The sequence below is a fragment of the Lissotriton vulgaris genome, chromosome 10, assembly GCF_964263255.1.
Source record: "Lissotriton vulgaris chromosome 10, aLisVul1.2, whole genome shotgun sequence".
In the NCBI taxonomy this organism is placed as follows: domain Eukaryota; kingdom Metazoa; phylum Chordata; class Amphibia; order Caudata; family Salamandridae; genus Lissotriton; species Lissotriton vulgaris.
In genome coordinates this window covers 168,545,470-168,568,996 of record NC_141698.1, presented here as the reverse complement: position 1 = coordinate 168,568,996, position 23,527 = coordinate 168,545,470, and the positions used below count along the sequence as shown (strand labels likewise).

General features: G+C 43.8%; 1 protein-coding gene across 1 annotated transcript in view; it reads left to right on the top strand.

The window, feature by feature from the left end:
• Positions 1-23,527, top strand: part of LOC147684910 (uromodulin-like) — a 566,426-nt gene that overhangs the window by 412,075 nt on the left and 130,824 nt on the right. The gene's annotated exons all lie outside the window — the stretch shown is intronic.

The window sequence follows — 23,527 nt, the reverse complement described above, 5'->3', positions numbered from 1 at the left end:
CAGGCTGACAGTGTAGACCTGTGGTGCCATTTCGGAAGGCTGTTCAGGGGTGGCACAATACATACTTCAGCCCATATACAGGGGCTCACAAGGGTAACCCAGTAACCAATCTGGGATGTACCAAGTACATGGTATCAATTTAGAGAGAGAACAGCTAGGCTGTGGTCCTGATTAGCAGGGCCGCAGCCAGACTAAAGTCGAAAAACATACCTTAGCAACTCTCAGTGTAAAGTGGAAGCCTCACTGATTTGTACATTGGAAATGGTTACAAAAGTCTATTTATGAGTAGAAAATACTTTTCATACTATTTTAGTACTTTGTGGCCCCAAACCATGTGAATTAGCAGATAGCAGCCACAACATACTTTGGACTAAGACTTGTAGGTTCATCAAGAACCTGAGGTACCGAGAGCCAATAACTGAGATGCACCTTGCAATGGTTTTTCATTTTGTACCGGGTATATAGCAATTCATTTTGTAAAATATAAAGAGTGAACAATAGGTATCAATGACAGCTATGTATATCCGAAATGGGAATGAAATATAGAGTTTAGAAGCAGTAGTTATTTGCCCATCTCCCAAATTGTGGGTACCCATACTAGCATGTGAATTACAGGATATTTTTCAAAATGACTTCTTTTTTACACATTTTCTTACATTTGGAAGGCAGAAATGCATAGAAAGTCAATTGGTAATAACACATGTTCTTCAATTCTGTGTACCCCCAAGTCTCCTGATAAAAATGGTACCTCACTTCTGTGTGTAGGCCTAGTGCCAGGAAATGCCCAAAACGCATCTTGGGCACATCACCATTTTTCCAGTGAAATTGGACCCTTTCTTCGCAATGTGCCTAGCTGTGGATTTTGGTCCCTCGCTATGCCGGCACCTAGGGAAACCTAGCAAACCTGTATATTTTTGAAAACTATATACCCAGGGGGCTCCAGGATGGGGTGAAATGTGTGGCTCTCACCAGGAGGTTCTGTTACACAAAATCCCTTGGAAACCTTAAACTTTGTAAAAAAAACATGTTTCCTAATTTTTCTATGATAGAATGATTTGGAATCTGTAGGGAGGCACAAACTTCCATCCACCCAGAATTCCTTAAGTCTCCCGATAATAATGGTACCTCAGTGTGTGGTAGGCATACTGCCCGTGGCAGGAAACAGCCCAAAACATAACTTGGGCACATCACATTTTTCTGGTGAAAATAGACTTGGACCCTCACTCTGCCGGCAACTGGGGAAACACAGCTAACCTGTACGTATTTGAAAACCAGACACCCAGGGAAATACAGGATGGGGTGACATGTTTGGCTCTCACCAGGGTCTGTTACCCAGAAATCCCTTGCACACCTCAAACTTTGTAAAATAAATACATTTTCTAATTTTTCTGTGATGGAAAGTTCTGGAATCTGCGGGGAACCACAAACTTCCACCCACCCACCTCAGCTTCAGCAGATATGATCTTTGCCGTGAGGGCTCTTTTTGCATTTTTTAGCTAAGCAAAATGTTTAGAGGGTGAGGCATACACTCCAGCTTGAATTAGAAGGGTAGTGATAACAGTATAATAAACTGCCAACTGAACTATATACGTATTGCTGTGAGCTTTAATGAACAATAAGTGAAGAATTGGCAAGTATGATTTATTTATAGTAATGTATCTGTATGTAACACTTGACGTCACAGTGTTACTGCTTTGCAGCATCGTATGGAGCATGTGCTTAGTTAACCCCTTGCGATACATATACAAGGGGGTCCCAGTACAAAAACATATAAAGGAAACATATAAAGAAATAAACACAAAGATACTCTGAAATCTCATCACACTCGTTTTTACTCACAGTGTGAGAATGAAGCAAAAATTACAAAATGACAGAAGCATTTTATAGAAAGGTATGCCTCAGGTGATGAAAGGGAAGGAAGGGTAGTGCAATGTGACAAAGAACAGTAACAATACTTTGTACAATCTTTAGTGCAATAGAAAATTTCTTTTGCAATTTATAAAAATCGCCCTGGCTTCTACTGTGAGCCAACTACACAAGAGGACACGGAATGTTCATAGCATTATTATGCAACAACGTGCTCAAGGTGCTTATACAAATATCTGATTCATTGTAGGCGCTAGCCGTTGATTAGGTAGAAACAAAAGTCGACGTTTCGACCCCAAAAAAGAAGAGAAGGTAGGCGATAGTTCCAGCCTTAAGACGGGTCTTCATCAGGACGTGGGGGGTGTGATGGGGCAGTGAGTCATGGAAAAGGCATCAGGAAGTTTGGACCGGGAGGCTCCAAATCCGAAGAAGCGCTGAAAAATTTTAGTATGTCAAATAGGATCACCATAGAACATTAATTACTGTGGTGATGGCACCATATAGATGGGGATTGAACTCTATAGCTGTATGCAAAATTTCAGGTGGTAAACGCTGACCGCTCCCAAAGTCTGCATCAATTCACAGGTCGGCCGCGATGCGGCCTGTCCGTAGTCCCATTCACCCTCGTAATGCGCTTTCGAAACGTCGACTTTTGTTTCTACCTAATCAACGGCTAGCGCCTATATTTGTATCGCTTAAATACCCAGGTCCCAGCGACTATATTGGGTTAACCTTTTTTTATGTACCATAGTTAACACCTTGGCCGCAGGGGTAATTCCCCCGCTGTTCTGGGGTTGGGGGGCGCGCACAGCACCCCGGTGCTCATGATGAACTCAGCTCGTCATGAGCCATGGTGATTGTGTGCTCATGACGAGCTGAGCTTGTCACGGCCACACCCGTTTCTGTAGAACGTTCAGCACTGCAGGGGAATTAGCCCCTTGTGCAAGCGTTCTGGCTGTTATGACGAGCTCAGCTCGTCATGAGCACACGGCCACCATGTTGAGCTCGTCATGAGCATGGGAGGGGTTAATGACACTCATTTTATCAAGCTCAGAAGGTTAAAAGGGGAAGTTGTTGTGCCCGGATTTAGTTCAGTGATTTGTAGGTGACGCACAGACTTTCGGGGAATGCTGATTAATTGTTTTATGCAAGAGGAATGGTGGGAGAGAATGAGCGCGCGTAGAAAAGAGTGTGAGGCTAAGAAAGACAGAATAGAAAAACATGAAGCAGAATTAGAGAACGGGGAACTGAGGGAGAGAAAGGGGGAAAGAAAGAAAAAAAAAGAGAGAGAGCAGGAGTTTAAGAGGAAACGTGAGAAAGAGAGCAGGAGAAAGAGTGAAAGGGAGTATGTGGGAAAACGTGAGAGTGAGACAGAAAGAGGGAAAGAAAGATACAACAATAGAGGCAATTTAACAGAAAGGCAGTGAGACAGAATGTGAAAGAGAGCAAGAGTTGGTGCGTTCCTAGGGGATAGTCGTCTTAAAACCAAAGAGATAGGCAAGGAGGTTAGAATGGGTGTAGGGTCCATATTATATAAATATCTCCTTGAAAAGGGACATGAGCCTCCCCTCAATAGAACTCGGCTGACTAGAACTCAACACTGTGACATCCAAGTGGAATCCGAGGCTTCATGGCTTGGTCCCCATTTGTATTGACTCCCAATGTACAATGATTGTGCCCAGGCAAGAATGAATTAACATGTATAATTTCACAAGACACAGATGTAGGCCTATGGATATTTTTCTAATGATCAGAACCCCAAAGCTAAGATTGTGGACCCTTTTGTTTCTTGGTGACCTAAACTGAAGAACTTTCATCCTAGTCCAATGGGCAGCTAATCTGCCGTAAACCAAAGAGTTAGGGATGCGCCTGCTAAAATAAGCCTTACATTCTTTCCCTTGGAGAAATGCAATGGCGAACAATGGCTCAATTGTAGTAAGAAAAGACTACAGATCCCAGAATGCATTATGTTAGTAAAAAAAAGCACAAGACTGGGACATAGAGTTCTAGTGTTATATGGTCAAGCAACGGAAACTGTAAAATCCTTAGGAACAGCATACTAGTTTAAGCTACGGCAGAAGCATTTGTAAAGGCAATTCTTTTATCGGGAAATGTTTATAATTTCGGAGGAAATATTTTAACTTCTTTGCAGTTTACACAATGTTACTGCTTTTTTGCTTTTTCAAAAAAATGGCTTACCGGCCCTATTGTATGGTATATGTTTTACAAGTAAAATTGCTTGTTTACATACCTTTTCATAATAAGCGTTCCGCCACACACCGGTTAAAATTTAGCCCCTGTAAAGCATTCCTTCTAGATAGATCGGCAAGTTACATGCGCACTGATAACATCTGAAGTGATCAGCAGGTCATAAATTGGAGAAGGGACAAGAGAAGTGGATGAGACAAACTGATCAAGTGGGACAGATGAAGGAAGTGAGAGAGGGAAGCAGACAAAAGAGACAGAGAGAATTAGAACAGACTTCTTCTGTACTGTGACTCAGCTGCCCGAGCAACCCGTGAAAGACCCCAGCTTGGAAAAGGAGGAAACAAATCTTTCTTCTGCAGGATTCCTTTTGCTCAATGCATCATCACAGCTGGTAGGATAGCTCAGCGATTTAGGTGCTCACTGCTGTAATTTGTGTGTGATATGCAGGCCGCACAGTATTATACCCTCTGATCATTGTGAGGCTAACAGAGCGAATGCCACTGGGATAATCACAGCAGGCAATGTTTGCTAACAAGGGATTGCCTCCTCTACGTAAAACCCCTTGCACTGTTATTTCTTATCTCGATTTCTTGCTTTCAGCAAGCTCGTGGGCGCCTGCGTTGATATCTCTGTATACATAAAGGCTTGTTCTGCTCCCCTACCATCGCCCCCCTCCCTTGGCAGCCTGATTGCTTTGTGTGTGAGTGAGAGGAAGGGAGCAGGGCGAGGGAGAGAGAGAGAGAGAGTGAGAGTGTGTGAAAGGACCACATCTTGTTGATAGAGCGCGCAGGTCACCCGGCCCTAGAGTTTACCAGATTTTCACGCACTTGGGCCCATGTCGTGATTTCCGAAATACAATTTGAAGGTCGGGTGATTTTACACGCCACTATCAGTATTTATTGTGTGTCCCCTGTGACACTCCTATCATAATACCTGACTTACCACAGGTATTCACTCCTCCTGATGGATCAGGAGCTTGAGGGTAGGTGATAACACTTCAAATAAACCACTTGATTTAATTCATTTAACATTAGATGTACCTTGCAAAATGACCACAGACACCTGAGGCGTTTTAAGGGTTTTTATATAGTAATTTAAAGTGACAAAATTATGAGACAGATGCTGATAAAAATATCAATAAGCAGAACTAAAAAGATAAAATAGCTATGCAAGAGGGATAACACCATTTAGTGATAATAGAGTTTTCTAAGGGTATGGGTAACAGGGAACATACTATTCAGTTTAGTCTTAAACCTAGGGACGGTAAGTTCAAACCACATCAGTCAGTGAATCTCTATAGCCTATATGTAATTCAGCCCTAATCCTATTCTATCTAGCTAAAATCTTATTACAACCTCTAAAGTTCACCACACATTAATAAATCAAAAGAACAGTTTTCAAATGATGTCCTACAGGAAAGGGAAAAATTGGAACATACTAGTAAACAGTTACAAATGCATCAGAGGAGAGAACAGAGCAAAAATCATGTGCATAGAGGCTTTATTAAGAGCAGGAAGGAAGGGATAGAATGACGGACACCCACAATTTATATTTACCTAAGACGGGAATGAAGACTAACCCTGGCCACGGGTCAGTTTCGGGAAAGGACGAGGACAAGGACCCTCAAGGAATTAGGATGCCAGTAGGTGAGCAGGTAGCAGCTCACGGAAACCAGGACAGGATACCCCTCAGGTTTTGGGTCAGGACTGGGCTCACCAAAGGGTACGACCAACCCCCACAGCTTCGGATGCAACGCCTGCGTTACCCCCTCACTGCACGGAATCCGCCAATAACCCCGATTGGGTTCTCAAATCTCCCAGCAAAGTGCTTCGCCAGCATTTAAGACTATTTCCACCCCTTGGAGCTTGTGAAAAATTCGGACAGAGCGCTCCGCAGCTCTCTGTATCAATCACCTATAGAGTCGTGGGGTCGGTGACAGGTCTGCTACTCGGACAAGTCGGACAATTTCTCCCTAACTAACTAGACTAGTTATACCCTTTTTGGGGCTCCTAGACCACCCACAAATGTTGCAAATGACAGGGTCCCAACCTATGATTGGTCAGGAGAGGTGATTAGGTCACTATTACCTCCTAAATTCTACGCTTCCCACCATGAATATTAATTTTTAATACCCGCCCCCTGTATTCATGTTCCCAGGCATAGGAATATGGAAAAAACAATGGGTGTATACATAGTTAGATACATTGTATCACAATCAAGGTGAATGTCAGCCTCTTCTCCAAGAACCTAGGTAGGTTCCCAGGCTCATCTTACTTGAGGAGCCAGCTGGCTGAAATTTGCTTCTGCGCAGTGTGGGTTTTCCCTCAACCCGTGACAGGGTCGGAACGAGTATCAAGATGGAGTCGGACTCTCATACCCAGGCCCATGTATGCGTGGTACATGAAAAGTAAGCGAAAACAAATTAATAACACAGAAAAATAGAATACACTGTACACCATGATCATCTACTCTGTACCCCTTACTTCATAATAACTATAGCGATTAGTGATTAGTGCGATAATAGATAGAAATGCGAAGCAGCATATGCAAGCAAGAAGCATGGTTAGAACAAGCGGACATGTCAGCTACAATGCGCATGAGCAAACTTTCTCCCTCCAAATCTGCGAGTGCGTCACATCACGTGGGTATGACTGACGCATGCGCAGACTAAATTTCTGCGAAGCGGCCATTTTATAGTATGCAAGCGGTGTTACTGTTAGTAAACACATAGGCAAGCATCTCTGGGACACCCGCGTGTACTGAAAAAGGGGAATATTAATGACGAACAGGGTTGTTTAGTTCTATTACAAGTATAATCGAGGTTCAGGTGTAGAGCAGGTTGCCTTAGGCGCAAACTTCCACTCCATCAATCCCCTCTTTGATGATATTTACTATCATCACTAGTAATGGAAACAGATGCCAACTTTAATTTTCTTACATCTCACTCATCTCAATTTCCACAAATTTATTATTATGCCGTTTGTCTGCAGCTTTATTTGGGTGGGATTCTCTAGCTTTTTTATAGATCTGGCTCCTTAATTCTTCTAATTCGAGCTCATCCACATTCCGTTTCACTCCCCTCCTATTTACAGTGTACTTCTTCCTGCATTTTTGGCATTTGCAGTAAATTATTATAATAAACACAATCAGACTTATTCCAGCTATTGGCATCAGTATTTTTCCTACTAAACTACGGCCTATGTTAGTGAACCAACTACCTACAGAAGAGAGACCATCAGTCAGTCTTTTCCAGGCACTGTCAACCTCCAATGGTTTAAGTTCTTTTTCCAAATTATTTATATTTTGCACATATTTCTTAATTTCTACACTTTTATCTGGAATGTAAGTGCAACAATGTTGCGCCTTCAGCATTCTACAGACCCCGCCCTCCTTTGCCAATAAGGTATCAAGAGCAAGGCGATTTTGCAAAACCATTGATCTGATCGCAACCATTTCAGTATTGACCAGTAGGAATCCAGCAGCAGTGTCAGTTGATAACCGATCCACTACCGTAGACAATTTGCAGATACGGTGAGTATTCAGAACTACCCCCATTCCAGGTATCAGTGCACTAAAAATATCACCTATAATTTCTCCTACACTCTCACGCTTACTACGCACTAAGCCATTAGTGTCTTCATTGCTTCCAGCAGCGTTATTCACATGGTATATTTTCGGGAAGACGATGCCAAAGTAGCAGCTCCCATACCAGTGATCTGGCAATTTGAAATAAGCCTTGTTTCCACATATATAATAGATTCCGGGAAACACAGGTTCTGACCCATTTTTGAAACCCCAACCTCCAATTACCTTGTAATTATGTTCGCATTTGCTGGAACTGATGAATACATTGTTATAATAACTAGTTTTCCCTTTTCGTTCAAAATCCAACAACAGCGCAGGATTCGCATCGCCATTTGAGGTGCCCTCCATGTTCTCAGTCCATCTAGGAGTTCTCTCCCTTTCATTATCTGTCTTTTTCTGAAATTTCTCTCTCCTTCTTTCTGCCATTTTTAAGAACATTTTCTCTTGTTCCTGTAACGAACAGGTCAAGTTATCTCTGCGAGCTTCAGTCAAATCTATGTCACCTATAGTCAGGAAGTATTCTCCCATGTATCGAGTTACCTCGCTTTTGACATGCACAATATTCAGGTGCCCCCGAACAGGTAGTTCAGAAAAAATCACGTCAGTGTTTGAATAGTAGTACTGTAATGTGCTCCTATAAAATAAGCTTGCTAATATACTACAGGAAATCCCATAGGTCAGGGGTAAATGGTGATATGTCACGCCTTCAGCTACAGAAGTAGGTAGCTTCATGCAGACATAACAATCTTCTATTTCCATAGCTTCTACGTAATGCACTAAAAGATTTGCAAAGACATTTACACGCGATCGGTTTCTTATGTGATGAAAATGTAGTCCTTCCTCATCTGGTGCTTCTAAGTCATGTCGTGTTTGTCTCAGACTGACTGCGTTGTCCCGTCTTTCTACACTTTGTGGTGTTTCTTCAGTATGTACAACTGCTGAATCTGGGGTCATAGGTTTAGTAGGGTACAGGTTAGTATCCTTACTTATCATAAAAGGTATAAAAACTGTTAGTCCTATCCATATTACTATAACTATTGCTACACTGCATAGGCATATTTTACAGCAAGTTTTGCAACAATTCCCTTTTGGTCTTCCATTTACACTTGAATCAGACATTTTGTTTCTGGGTGGCTTCTCAACCCCTCTTTGTTTTCTTTTTCAAGAGGCTCACGCAGCTTCACCTTTCAGGGTGGGTCTTCTACCTCAGAGCTCTGATCCTCACTCGAATTGTGATCACTTCTGTCACTTTCTTCAGGGTCGTCAATCTCTTCCAACACCAAAAAGGTCCATTCAGGACTCCAATAGTTTTTGTTTATCTTCTTAGATCTGGTACTGCGTCTATTTTGCTGAGCCTCGTCTCTTTGTCTTTCACTAGCAGCTCTCTTTCGGTCTTCTAATTTCTCTTCTACAGTTTTCAGTCTTAGTTTCAGTCTTTTTATATATCTTGGTCTTTCCTTCTTCTTGAGCCTCTTAGTGGTCGAGGATACTTGACCTTCCTCGTGAACCCTCTTATTTTCACTTCGGTGTGGCACTATTGTATTGGCACTGTCTTTTTCCTCTCCTGTCTGACTAGGTCCAGGTCTTTCATCAGTTTCTTCTGCCTGGTTTCTAAGCTGGCCTTGTTCAGGTATAGTCTGTATTTGATCTTGATTTTCAACCAGTTTGGACTCTGGTTCCTGAACACGTTCGTCTATTTCTATCTGTTCCTGTTCATGCACTTCGACCCCTTGATTTTCTTCCGCATGAACCTCAACTTTAACCACTATCTGTCCCTTTCCGGTTTCTGGAGTCTCTGGAGGAGTGTCGATGACTTGGTCTGTCCCTACTTGGCCTATTTCCTGATCAGGTCTGATGTGATTCTCGTTAACATGACCTTCTCCTTCTAGTCCTGTCTCACCCTCACGATCCCACTCTCTATCTAGGTAGGAATATTTTCTGGTTCTTATTGGATCAAGAATCAGGTCATCTGCTGGAAACCACTCGTCTTGGCTGGTGCCGGGTAGTATCACGTCAGCTAGATCTGGACCCTCGTCTGGAGTCCCTTCAGCTGTATCACCTTCAGCTCCCGCCGTCTCTTACTTGGCTACCTTCTTAGTGTGGCTGGCATGAATCCACTTTGGCACTCCAGCACACTTTACAGCAGTGGTAGTTACAAGGATCACTTGCCTCTTTTTCCCCCACTTTGGTCCAAGGCAACTCTTCCGGGTGTGTTTCTTCAACACCACCCAATCTCCAGGTTTGAGTTTATGGACTGGAGTGGTTGGCCATTCATCCGCAGTCTCTCCAATCTGGTGAGAGATAGAACGCACTTGGTCACCCAGCTGCCTGCAGTATTCTAGCACCAAATCATCAGAAATACTCAGCAGTTTGTGTCCAGGTACCCATGCCTGTCGCATCACTCTTCCCATTAGTACCTCATGGGGGCTCAGGCCTGTTTTTCGGTTCGGGATGCTCCTTAATCCCATCAAGACAAGAGGCAAAGCTTCTATCCAGTTCAACTTAGTGGTATCACACATTTTTGCCAATCTTGACTTTATAGTGCCATTTATTTGTTCCACTATTCCAGAAGCCTCTGGACGGTATGCACAGTGTAGTCTAGGCTCAATTGTGAACGCTGTATAGAGCTCCTTTAGGATTTCCCCAGCAAAGTGCCCAACCCTGTCTGTTTCAATAGTCTCTGGAAAACCAAATCTAGGGATTAGCTCTCTGAGCAACAATTTAGCCACTGTAATGGCATCATTTTTCTTGGCCGGGTAAGCTTCCACCCACCTTGAGAAGAGGCAAACTATTACTAGGACATATCTGTATCCTTTACACATGGGCAATTGTACGAAATCTGCCTGCAATCTGACAAAGGGGCCTTCTGCTTTTCCAATTGTGCTTTGCTCTACCACAGTCCTCTTTCCTGCATTGAACTGCTGACACACCAGGCACCTCAGGCAGAACACATCCACGATATTCCTGAATTTTGAATTGTAGAACACTTTATCAAACACACAGCACATGGCATCTCTTCCAACATGGGTATCTCCATGAATCATCCGAACCATTGGGTCAGCCATGCAGTCTGGAAATACAGGCACACCGGTTTTATTCACCATGATACCATCCCTTTCTCTTAGTTGACATTCCTCAGTCTCCCACCTGAATTTTTCCTCCTCATCTACTGCCTGCTGCAGCTCTCTCAGTTCCTTCCAGGAAGATACATTCTCAAACACCATAAGTTGGCAGCTGTTTCCGCCCCCCCATAATTGGATCTTTAGGGACATTTTGTATCGTGCACAGTACTGGGCAATTTGGTCAGCATATCTGTTTCCGGTTGCCACTTCATCCTTCCCAGATTGGTGAGCAGCACATTTGACTACTGCCAATTCTTTGGGCAATTGGATTGCTTCCAATAGGTTTTGCACCACCTTTCCATTTCTGATGGGGGTACCTGAGGAAGTCATGAATTCTCTTTGCAACCATAGTTGGCCGAAGTCATGAACAACCCCGTAACCATATTGACTGTCAGTGTATACGGTTACTCGTTTGCTTTTCCCATGTTTGCAAGCTCTGGCCAATGCGATGAGCTCGGCCACTTGGGCAGATTTGACTTCACTTAAATGGATGCTTCTAGGGTAGTTTCCAGAGTGACTACAGCATAGGCAGCACTCAGTCCACCATCCTCATGCCTCAGGCAAGAGCCATCCACAAACATCACTATATCAGCATTGGGAAGGGCCATTTCTCTTATGTCAGGACGAGGTTTAGTACTAAACTCAGTTAGATCAATGCAATTATGTTCAAATTCACCTTCCACTTCTGCATTTTGGGTAAGGGGCAACAGTGTTGCCGGGTTCAAAATGTTGCATCTGGAAATTATCACATTTTCTGCACCAATAAGGATTCTCTCATACTTAGTCAGCCGACTATGAGTGAGATACTGGGTTTTGGTTCGGGTTAGCAGGATCACAACTGAATGTGGAACATAAACCGTTACAGGATGTCCCATGACAATGTTCTCACTCTGTTCCAGACTTGTGCATGTGGCAGCCACTGCTTTCAGACACCCCGGAAGCCCAGCAGCTACTGGGTCCAGTGTGGCTGAAAAGTAGGCCACAGGACGTCTAGTCAGACCATGCTCCTGGGTTAGGACTGAGAGTGCACAATTGTCTCGTGTATCACAGAATAACTCAAAGTTATTGGAGTAATCAGGCATTCCTAATGCAGGAGCAGAGCACAGGCAGTTACGCAATTTTATCCAGGATGTCATGCTTTCATCATCCCAGGTGACTGGATCGTCTGCCCCTTTCTTTGTCATTTTTATCAGAGGTTTGGCAAGTACAGCAAATCCCACAATCCACTGTCTGCAATATCCCACAACTCCCAGGAACATTCTGACGTCCTTCTGAGTTCTGGGCAATTCCATATCCCGAATTATTCTGATTCTTTCTGAGGTGACTCTTCTGATTCCTTTCTCGATCTGGTGTCCTAGATATTTTACTGAATTCTTACAAAACTGTAATTTGTCAGGTGATACTTTATGTCCACCTCTGCCCAAGTGATTCAGCAGAGCAATGGTATCAGTAACACAGTCGTTTTGACTTTAAGACGCCACCAAAAGGTCGTCTATGTACTGAACCAAAACAGACTTCTTTGGTAGAACTAAAGATTCAAGGCATCTTTTTAAGATCTGATTAAAGATGGAGGGGCTTTCTGTGTACCCCTGGGGGACACGATTCCAAACATAAACATGACTGTCAAACTCAAAAGAGAAAAGAAATTTGCTGTCTGGATGCAATGGGATGGAAAAGAATGCGTGACACAGGTCTATGACAGTGAACCACTCCGCATTCCAGGGAATCTGATACAAGATCACAGCAGGGTTTGGCACAATAGGACAACAAGGTACAACAATCTGGTTTACCTTTCTCAGGTCCTGCACTACCCTGTACTTTCCACTAGGCTTTTTAATTCCAATTATGGGTGAGTTACAAGGACTGCTCAATACTTCCTGAATTATGTCTGCCTCCAATAATCTGTTTATTTCAAGTGCAACTCCAGCTTTCACTTCTGCACTCATTTTATACTGTCTTGTTTTTGGGTAGGTGGCATTAGGTTTGATGGCTATTCTGACTGGGTCCACATTTGCCATTAACCCTACATCTTTCCCGGTAAAATCCCATACCTCCGGTATCACCTTTTGCTGGAGTTCTTCGGGTAAGTCATGAAGGGTTAGGGTTTTGACTGCTGTATCAGGCCTTAACAGCATTAGCTTGTACAGGCCATCTTCATCTGGGGTCTGAATTTCAACACCTCTTGGTGTGCAAAAGATGGTACAGTTCATTTTGCACAACAAGTCTCGTCCCAGTAGATTTACTGGGCTGGAATCGCAGACCACAAACCTGTGCATTTCTTTGAAATTTCCTATGGAAATCTCCATGGGTTCAGTTACAGGAGTGCTTATTATCTGATTTGATATGCCCACTACTTGGATTGCTTCTCCCGAGAGGGGTAGGTTAGGAACGTCCGCTGTTCTCACAGTCGAACGGGTAGCACCAGTGTCCAACAGAAAAGTGACATCATTTCCTTCAACCTTTCCTTCAATGTATGGCCCTGACTGGTCTACCGGTAGGGATGCGCCAAGCACGCACTCCCCTTCCTCCCCCCTCAGGCCCCGTCAGTATGGTTCATCACAGAGGAATGTTACATTTAATAGGAACTGTGAGGTTGCCTGATTTCTCTCATTCTGTCCTTTCCACACTTCAACCCTCTCATTCTGTTGGGCCTGATTCTTATAATTAGGTCTAGGAGCTCTAGGCAATGGAGGTGGATTTACCTGTTGCTGATTCTTTCGTGGCCCCTCTTTCTGCACCTGTGGATTTAAACCATTTACGGGGGCATTACCAGCTTGCAAATGAGGACACTCGTCTCTCCAATGCCCTATCTGCCCACACCCGTGACAGGGAAACTTTTTCTTAGCCTCTTCTTTGCTCATCTTAACTCGAGGCTTCCCTCCCCCTCCCGAGTTATTGTTTGAAACATTGCTATTCATTTTACTCAACTGCTTTTCTTGTTGCTCAGCCAATTTAACCTGTGCCCACATCACCTTCTCCTTCAGGGCCTTCTTCTTGTTCTCCATTTCATCCTCACAGTACTTAGCGTACTTGAGAACATCATCTATAGGCTTTCCCTGCCAACAGATTTTATTATCTCTAATCCACTGGGATATTTCTGGTTTCAGCCCTAGCACGAATCGATAAATAAAATGAGTCATGTCTTTCATTTCAATATTATCGATGCCACTGTAGGTCTTGAATACCTGCAATAGCCTCTCATAATATGAATGGACCGTTTCATTGTGGTCCAAGCTTTAACCACCACGAGACCCTCTCTCTCCCAAGACCCAATCTCCAGTAACTCAAAATACGAGGAATGGATAAATACTTCTCTTGACTCGGTCCTTCCAGAACACGCATCGAAATCCAAGAGACATAGCAAAACAGCTCCCTGGTACACAGAAGAGCTTAGGAACCATAAACGTCCCTGCAAAAAACAGGAGAGAAAGTGGCGCACTTCATATAGCCCCGAAGAAAAAGTCACCTATAGGTAAATGATCAGGAACTACAAGCTAGCCATAAAATCCTCACAAGCTGCCTACTACAACCTTAAAATAACCACCGCAAAATCCAAACCTAAAGAAATCTACCGCATAGTTAATTCCCTGATTAAACCTCCACCACCAGTCACAGATAACAGCAACTCACCAGACAAGTGCAATGATGTGGTGGAATTTTTCTTTCAAAATATTAACAAAATTTACCTTTCCTTCCCCAATCCATCCACTGACTCCCCTGCCCAAAACCCGCACCCGACCAAGCGGCTGGAATCTTTTCCCTTGATAACACTGGAAACTGTAAAGAAATTGGCACAACAAATAAAATCCGGCTCCCCTTGCGACCCTGCTCCTCCAGGCTCACTGAATCTTGCCAGTACTGCCATTTTTCCCACGCTCTTGGATCTTATGAACTCCTCCATAGTAAGCAGAACAGTTCCCACAACATGGAAGCATGCTATGGTACAGGCTCTATTAAAAAAACCTTCCCTCGACCCGGCCAACCCCAGTAATTACCGCCCGATCTCATTACTCCCTTGGGCGTCGAAAATTTTGTGGAAACATGTCAATACCATTCTGACAACATTTTTCGAGGAAAACCACCTCCTCGACCTTTCCCAAACAGGTTTTCGTACCAAACATGGGACAGAGACCGCTTTACTGGCTGTAACTGAGGAGGCAAGACGGATTTTGGATCGAGGAGGATCAGTGGCAGTGATCCTCCTCGATCTAAGCGCCGCATTTGATACGGTACACCACAAAATCTTGTTAACCCGCCTTGCCAACTTAGGAGTGACTGGAGATGCCCTGACATGGTTCGATTTTTTTTTATCTGACAGAACCTTTCAGGTCTTCGATGGCACATCACGCTCATCCACTCGCCCTCTGGGATGCGGAGTCCCCCAGGGCTCCTCTCTAAGCCCTACGCTCTTCAATGCATACATGAAGCCACTGGCTGAGGTGGTTCGTCCGCATGGTGTTAAGATCATCTCCTATGCGGACGACACCCAGCTGGTGGTCTCCCTTGCACAGAAGAGCGGTCTCCAGTCACCACCAGATCTAGCGGCCTGCCTGGAGGACGTAAAGAAGTGGATGATGCGCTCATGCCTAAAGCTAAACGATGACAAAACGGAGCTAATGCTCCTGGGCCCAACCTCTCCTGCCTCCTTAGAGCTGATATGGTCTTCAAGTATGGGAGTGGCCCCACCCCCCAGAGACAACATCAAAAGCTTAGGCGTCTGGCTTGATAAGTCCCTGAGCCTTAACATACAGGCCACCAAGATCTCAGCCACCTGTTTTGGCCTCCTCACAGTGATCAAAAAAGTCCTCCCCCTACTCTGTTTCGAGGCCAAACAGATAATCATACAGGGACTCATCCAATCTCGTCTGGATTTTAATAACGCCCTCTATTTGGGAGCACCAGACTATACCCTACAGAAGCTCCAACGCACCCAGAACTGTGATGCCAGAGCGCTGCTGGGAATCCCTCGGAGGACTTCAATAAAAACCGGCCTAAAGACCCTGCACTGGTTACCTGTCAGGGACAGAGTAAAATTTAAATCGCTCTGCATTGCCCACCAGACATTCTGGGAAACGGGCCCAGACAACCGCTCCCTGATTTCTCCCTACAGGCCCAATAAATCCCTCCGCTCCTCAACAGCATTCCTGGCCGAGGTCCCTAGAATCTGCAGAGCCAGAGCAGGAGGACGCTCCTTTTCGTACAATGTCTCCAAACTTTGGAATACCCTCCCTCTGCAGCTGAGAAACAATCCCAACCTGACCAGCTTTCGCAAACAGTTAAAAACCCTACTGTTTAATGCCTAATAAGTAACCTCATGAGGGCTTCATCTGTTTTAGCGCCTGGACGCCTCAGGGCAGCTGTAGCACTCTACAAATCACATTTTCATTTCATTTCATTTCCTGGGTGGTCCTATCTATTCGGGTCCAGTCAGTTTCCTTTGCTGGCACCTTTTTCTTTAGAAATTGTATGACTTGTTCATACTTTCTCATCACCTCTGAAGAAGGAGCTCCAGTGTGGGGGTCCCTTGGAAATTCTTCACTGGGCCAGTCAATCTCTATTTTGCAATCGGTCCATAAGTCTACCGGAACTACAATGTCAAAGAACCCATCCAGATCTTTTAAGAGGCACTTTTGGACTTTCACAAACCGCTCCACCTGTCTATACCACTCCACTGGCTTCCCCCTTAATTTGGGGAAGTCGTTGGTAAATGACACAATGTCATGCCGGGACCACAGGACATGTACATATTTCCCACCTGGCACTTCTCTCATGGGATACAGTTTTTCTGCTTGACCTACTTCTTTTAGCACAAACTCAGAAGCCTTTGGTTTTGCCCTACTCTCTTCCTTTTTCTTTGCCCACCTGGTTTTCCACTTGTCCAGGTCTCCCCATTTCTGTAGTATGTTCAACAACTCCTTTATTTGAGTTCTTTTTCCTGATACATTCATGTTTTCTAAATCTTTGTCTGAAAATTCTGCCCTGTATGGTTTCTGCAGGACTTTTGATCGACTTACATCAATCCCCATGTCTGCAGCCGCGTCCATTAGTTTTTCATGGAGTACTCTAGTATTTCGGGTAAGGCTTTTACTGATAAACAGCAGCTCTTCTTCGCTAAGGGTGTTTAGCCTGTCTAATCCCACATTCCCTGCCATTAGCTCCTCTATTTCTATTCTTAATCTGTAAATATCCAAAGGTTTGGGCAAGGAAGGTTCTCGATCCATTTCCTTAGTCCATCTATCCAGTTCCTCTGGAGTCACCACTGTTGCACTCCGGATTCCTGCTGTAGTTTCAATGAGGACTTCCTTGGCCTTGGTTTGATTCCCTGACCTAGATCCACTGGTACTAGGCTCCCTTATGGGCAGATCCATTAGAGAGACTACAGACTCACACTCGCTTGCCTGGTCATCAATCACAAGTGGCTCCTTTCTTGGGGGAACTGGCATTGGAGTAAGGATTGGAGCTTTAGGACTAGCCTGCCTATCCCCATAAAGGGGTATAGCAGGACCGATAGTTACAGGTATTGTCAGAGCATCAGGGCTGGGATGTATCTGAGCTATAGTTTGAATCAATTCATTTCTTTGTTTAATCAGGACATCTCTCTCCTTTTCTTGCAAAACCCTTTCTGACGAGTTATCATGCAATATTTGAGGCACCAAAGGAGGGTAAATATTCGGGGCAGTGGGAATGGCTGACCCTGGTCTATCTTCACCAAAAAGTCGGTAATTTGGGACTGCTGTACTAGGTCTACAAAACTCATCACTATTACTAGATTTACTGCAGATACCAGCTAGGTCTGTCTTGCTTGCCCTCCTACTCCTAGCATGATGGAGAAAAGGATTTTTCGAACTTAGAGTACCTGAAGCTTCAGCATAAGGAGGTGGATTTTTCATCAACAAATCCTCCAGGTATTCATCCTCCGAGTCCCCCATGGCTATTAAAGGTCGACTCTTCTCTGTCTTTTTCCCACCGGCTTGCTCAGTTACCCCAAACATCGGAAACAGTCCTTCAACCATCATATTCTGTCTCCATCGTTTCATCTTCTGTTCCTTAGTTTCTCTGTGTAATTTAGGATACCACTTGCTCACCCCCTTATCCATGCGGGGCCTGTCTCGCTCCAGAGCCTCAATTTCCCATTCCTCTAAAGCTTCATACTGCGTTAATCTGGGTCGGGGTGTAATTCATCCATTCGGGTTCTCAAATTAAACAAGATCCTACCATTGAAAGTACCATTGAGGGGAAAAGCTAGGACCCCATCCTCTTCCGTGTACTTTACCCAATTTTCTAACCACACACAGGTATGGTACCCTTTATCAAACATCATAAAGGAGGCGGGAGTATTAGGAGGTGGAATGATTACTCCCTCCCTAGTTCGGATGGGCTTATCTTTTTTGAAATAGTTCTTTATCTTTTCAGTAAAGGACAATTTTCTCTTAACTCCGTACATATTGTGAGGTCTGCCTCTTCTCATCAATTCTCTATGACACCCTAAATTTCTGGGATCAGGCAAAAATTCAGGGTACCACATACACCTTTCGACACAACCTACAAGCTCGGTTCGGAAAATTTTGTTTACTTTTGTGCTTCCAATGCTAGTACTTCTTTCAACTCCCAACAACCAATCAGCACTAAGATTTCAAAATCTGTTGACCAATGGGTGCGCGTCCCCTTCGTGAAACGCGGTCTCACTCTGCGGCGCTCACCCCTACCTTACAACTCTACCTTCGACACACACCCACTGGCTCCTCCAATACCAGCGCGGCACGGAGTGACGTCAGCGCAGCCTTGCGACCGACTCCCTCCTTCACAAGGTAACGGAAACTTTGAATTTTTCCTAAAGTGCGCGTGCAGATTTTAGCTAACAACGTAAAACGACTGCCACTGTGCCAAAGGGTCTTAGAAAAGAAAAGAGTCTTTCTTTTACTGCGAGTAAACCACTTTTGTCTACTTATCATTCACAACGGATAGATCTCTTCCGCCTATCCTTTTCACACAAGCAATAGAGAACCTGCTACTCTTTTGACTAATCCACTTCTTTCCGGGATATATACTAAGTCAATTTTCACCAATGCTCTCCTTTGCTGCCACTCAAGCTCCAAGAAACTATTACTCCTGCCGCCTGTGACCCTTACTAGGTGATATCACAACGGGAGTTTCACCACGGTCTTGATAGCTAACATATACACTTCAGATGAATTGCGAAAAGGAGAAAACCCTGATTAGCACTTCCGGTTCTACCTAACCATGCACTAACCTCTCCCTTGACCAGTGACCTTACAGCCAAGTGGATTCTATTCACCACTTGCTATTTCTTTCCCCGGGGATCCCCACAACATAAAAACATTTACTCACAATTGGTTAGTAATACTCTCAATATTTCATGCAAAATAAAACCACTTGATTTAATTCATTTAACATTAGATGTACCTTGCAAAATGACCACAGACACCTGAGGCGTTTTAAGGGTTTTTATATAGTAATTTAAAGTGACAAAATTATGAGACAGATGCTGATAAAAACATCAATAAGCAGAACAAAAAAGATAAAATAGCTATGCAAGAAGGATAACACCATTTAGAGAAAATAGAGTTTTCTAAGGGTATGGGTAACTGGGAACATGCTATTCAGTTTAGTCTTAAACCTAGGGACGGTAAGTTCAAACCACATCAGTCAGTGAATCTCTATAGCCTATATGTAATTCAGCCCTAATCCTATTCTATCTAGCTAAAATCTTATTACAACCTCTAAAGTTCACCACACATTAATAAATCAAAAGAACAGTTTTCAAATTATGTCCTACAGGAAAGGGAAAAATTGGAACATACTAGTAAACAGTTACAAATGCATCAGAGGAGAGAACAGAGCAAAAATCATGTGCATAGAGGCTTTATTAAGAGCAGGAAGGAAGGGATAGAATGACGGACACCCACAATTTATATTTACCTAAGACGGGAATGAAGACTAACCCTGGCCACGGGTCAGTTTCGGGAAAGGACGAGGACAAGGACCCTCAAGGATTTAGGACGCCAGTAGGTGAGCAGGTACAAGCTCACGGAAACCAGGACAGGATACCCCTCAGGTTTTGGGTCAGGACTGGGCTCACCAAAGGGCACGACCAACCCCCACAGCTTCGGATGCAACGCCTGCGTTACCCCCTCACTGCACGGAATCCGCCAATAACCCCGATTGGGTTCTCAAATCTCCCAGCAAAGTGCTTCGCCAGCACTTAAGACTATTTCCACCCCTTGGAGGTTGTGGAAAATTCGGACAGAGCGCTCTGCAGCTCTCTGTATCAATCACCTATAGAGTCGTGGGGTCGGTGACAGGTCTGCTACTCGGACAAGTCGGACAATTTCTCCCTAACTAACTAGACTAGTTATACCCTTTTTGGGGCTCCTAGACCACCCACAAATGTTGCAAATGACAGGGTCCCAACCTATGATTGGTCAGGAGAGGTGATTAGGTCACTATTACCTCCTAAATTCTACGCTTCCCACCATGAATATTAATTTTTAATACCCGCTCCCTGTATTCATGTTCCCAGGCATAGGAATATGGAAAAAACAATGGGTGTATACATAGTTAGATACATTGTATAACAATCAAGGTGAATGTCAGCCTCTTCTCCAAGAACCTAGGTAGGTTCCCAGGCGCATCTTGCTTCAGGAGCCAGCTGGCTGAAATTTGCTTCTGCGCCGTGTGGGTTTTCCCTCAACCCGTGACAGGGTCGGAACGAGTATCAAGATGGAGTCGGACTCTCATACCCAGGCCCATGTATGCGTGGTACATGAAAGTAAGCGAAAACAAATTAATAACACAGAAAAATAGAATACACTGTACACCATGATCATCTACTCTGTACCCCTTACTTCATAATAACTATAGCGATTAGTGATTAGTGCGAGAATAGATAGAAATGCGAAGCAGCATATGCAAGCAAGAAGCATGGTTAGAACAAGCGGACATGTCAGCTACAATGCGCATGAGCGAACTTTCTCCCTCCAAATCTGCGAGTGCGTCACATCACGTGGGTATGACTGACGCATGCGCAGACTAAATTTCTGCGAAGCGGCCATTTTATAGTATGCAAGCGGTGTTACTGTTAGTAAACACATAGGCAAGCATCTCTGGGACACCCGCGTGTACTGAAAAAGGGGAATATTAATGACGAACAGGGTTGTTTAGTTCTATTACAAGTATAATCGAGGTTCAGGTGTAGAGCAGGTTGCCTTAGGCGCAAACTTCCACTCCATCATTGTAAACAAATGTTTTTTCTAAGGGACTCCCTTTGGCTGGAATTTTGGCAGGTTGTACAAACATGAAAGCTGGTGTTTGGAGATATACAGGGTGTGTGCGAGACAGCAGTAATTCACAATCGAAACAGCAAACAGAACAAATGCTTCGACTTCCAAACCCTATTTATGAAAAGCCCTATCTGATGGGATATATTTTACCTGTAAATCTGCATGTTTAAATGCCTTTTGCGGATAAGCGTTCCATTAGACACCTGTTAAAATTAAGCCCCTTAATGGCTATAGGGGCAATGCCAGGAGTGCCGTTTTTTTTTTACCTTCGTAATGTGGATATTTTTTTAATAATAAATAAAATAAGTACTGTACCATAGGGCAACTTGATTTGTGTTAAAAAGATGGCCATTATTATAAAAATATAGACCCATGACAACATAGGACAAAGGCAAGGCACAGCACAGTACTAATAATACATAGTTGAAACGCACTCGCATGCGTGTGAGAGGCAGGCGCTCACGTGGAGGCGCGTCCTCGGTTACAAACACCTTGTGTAACCAACAACGGCAATGTTTTAAAACATTTTTTGCACTTTAAAACAAAGAGATTACAACAAACGTGTGTTTAGTTTAGAAGAAAGTGCCTGTATTTTAGCCTACCTTAACCGTACTATAACGGTGCGCTATAGAAGGCAATGGAGGGTAGGGCAGGGGGAGAGTCAATGCTACCCAGCGTGAACCCAAACAGCCCATGTGCATCATAAACGCACCAAAAAAGACATGGCCATGGTTACAAACACCTAGTTTGACTGCTTAGAAATCGCCAAAAGCGAGAGGGGGTGAAACTCAACAAAGTCCGCCCTGGAGCCATCGCACAACCTTATCTGTTGCTCTAACAAGTCTGCAGACTAGGGTCAAGTGTCCACATGCGGGGAAGAGATAAGAAAGACAGTTGGCGGCTGCGCGCGTGCACGCAAGCTTGAGGCCAGCAAAAGCTTGTGGGTAGCACTTTGAAAAACCTCCTTACTAAAGGTCGAGCAAGCTCGACCTAAAAAAGAACATGTCATAAGTGAAGCAATATGTAAGTTTATTAGCAGTGATGTGTTTGCTTTAAACGTCAGTGTGGCTTTTGTTCTTGTCAGAAGCACAAGTGAGCAGGCATAAAGAAATCTTTTGAAACAATCTCATAAATCGGTTGAAGCAGCTGCCAGTTGATGGTTACCAAAGAGCTGTTGTAACTTACACAATGGTCTTTTATTATTTTTCCCTTTCGAAAAAAGGTCAAATGGGCAGAGGACTGAGGAGTAACTCTTGTTATTAAACATTTAGCAGTGAAATGTGTTTACTAACTGAAAGGCCTCGAACTAAAGGTTTTCTGTTATTGAAGTGATTTCCTGCTGACTGAGTCCTCTTGACAGTGGTTGTGATGGCCTATATCCTAGGGTCACAGTGCAAAATTACTGATTGACATGATACTATAAATGGGCAAATGAGACACCAGGGAAATTCCTGAACTTTAGGATTTATTATAGCCTTATAGCTCGCCGTAGCGGGCTATACCGGTTATTAAAGGCCCACTGAACAGCGGGACTTTAATAGCCGTAAAGCCCTGCTACGAAGGGCTATAAGGCTATTAGAACATTCTGCCACTAGAGGGCAGAATGTTCTAACAAATTAAACAAAGGGTTCTCGAAGCTCGAGGGGATATAAATCCCCTCGAACTTCGAGAAGCATTTGTAGAACATTGGAATGTTGCTCTGCGGGCCTTTACCGGCCCGTAGAAGCAGGGAGCACTCCATTGTCTGCAATGGAGCTCCCAACATTCCAATGTTCTAATAAGTTATTATATGTGAAATCTGGGACATAGATAAAAGATCTTTATGATATACCATGTACAGTAATATTCTGCACACCATATTACATGTATTTACAGTGCACAGCACTGTGGAAGGTCATTTGTTATGTTATGTTACGTGGAGTTTTGTAAAGCGCTCAGCTACTCAGGTAGAGTGTCCCGGCGCTGTCAGACTTTACACGCACAGAACAGACAAAATAGATAGAATTATTGTCCGAACAACCATGTTTTAAGGTCTTTCCTGAAAGCGAGAAGGTTGTCAATCTTTCGCAAAGACAGAGGTAGTGCATTCCAAAGTTGGGGAGCCAAACGCTCACATTAAAGAATGTTCCGTGGAATTTCCTTAACCTTTGCACGAAGACCATAGTCTATTGGTTCACCACAAAGACTGGGGTGTTATCTCACACGCTTTGAGTTGCATTCCTGGCTACTTCTTTAGATGTTTCTTGTTTGGCATCTCATTGATTTATTTACTGGTTGGCCCAGAGAGCTAGCGGCTCTAAGGAAATACCAGGTGGGTCAATGAGACTCTTAACTACAGCAGAATGCTTAGGTTGAAGAATAAGTGTAGGTGCAAGTTGAGTCTATGCAACAGAATTGTAATGACAGTTGAAACATTTGCTTAATTAGCTAGAAATCATCCAAAGA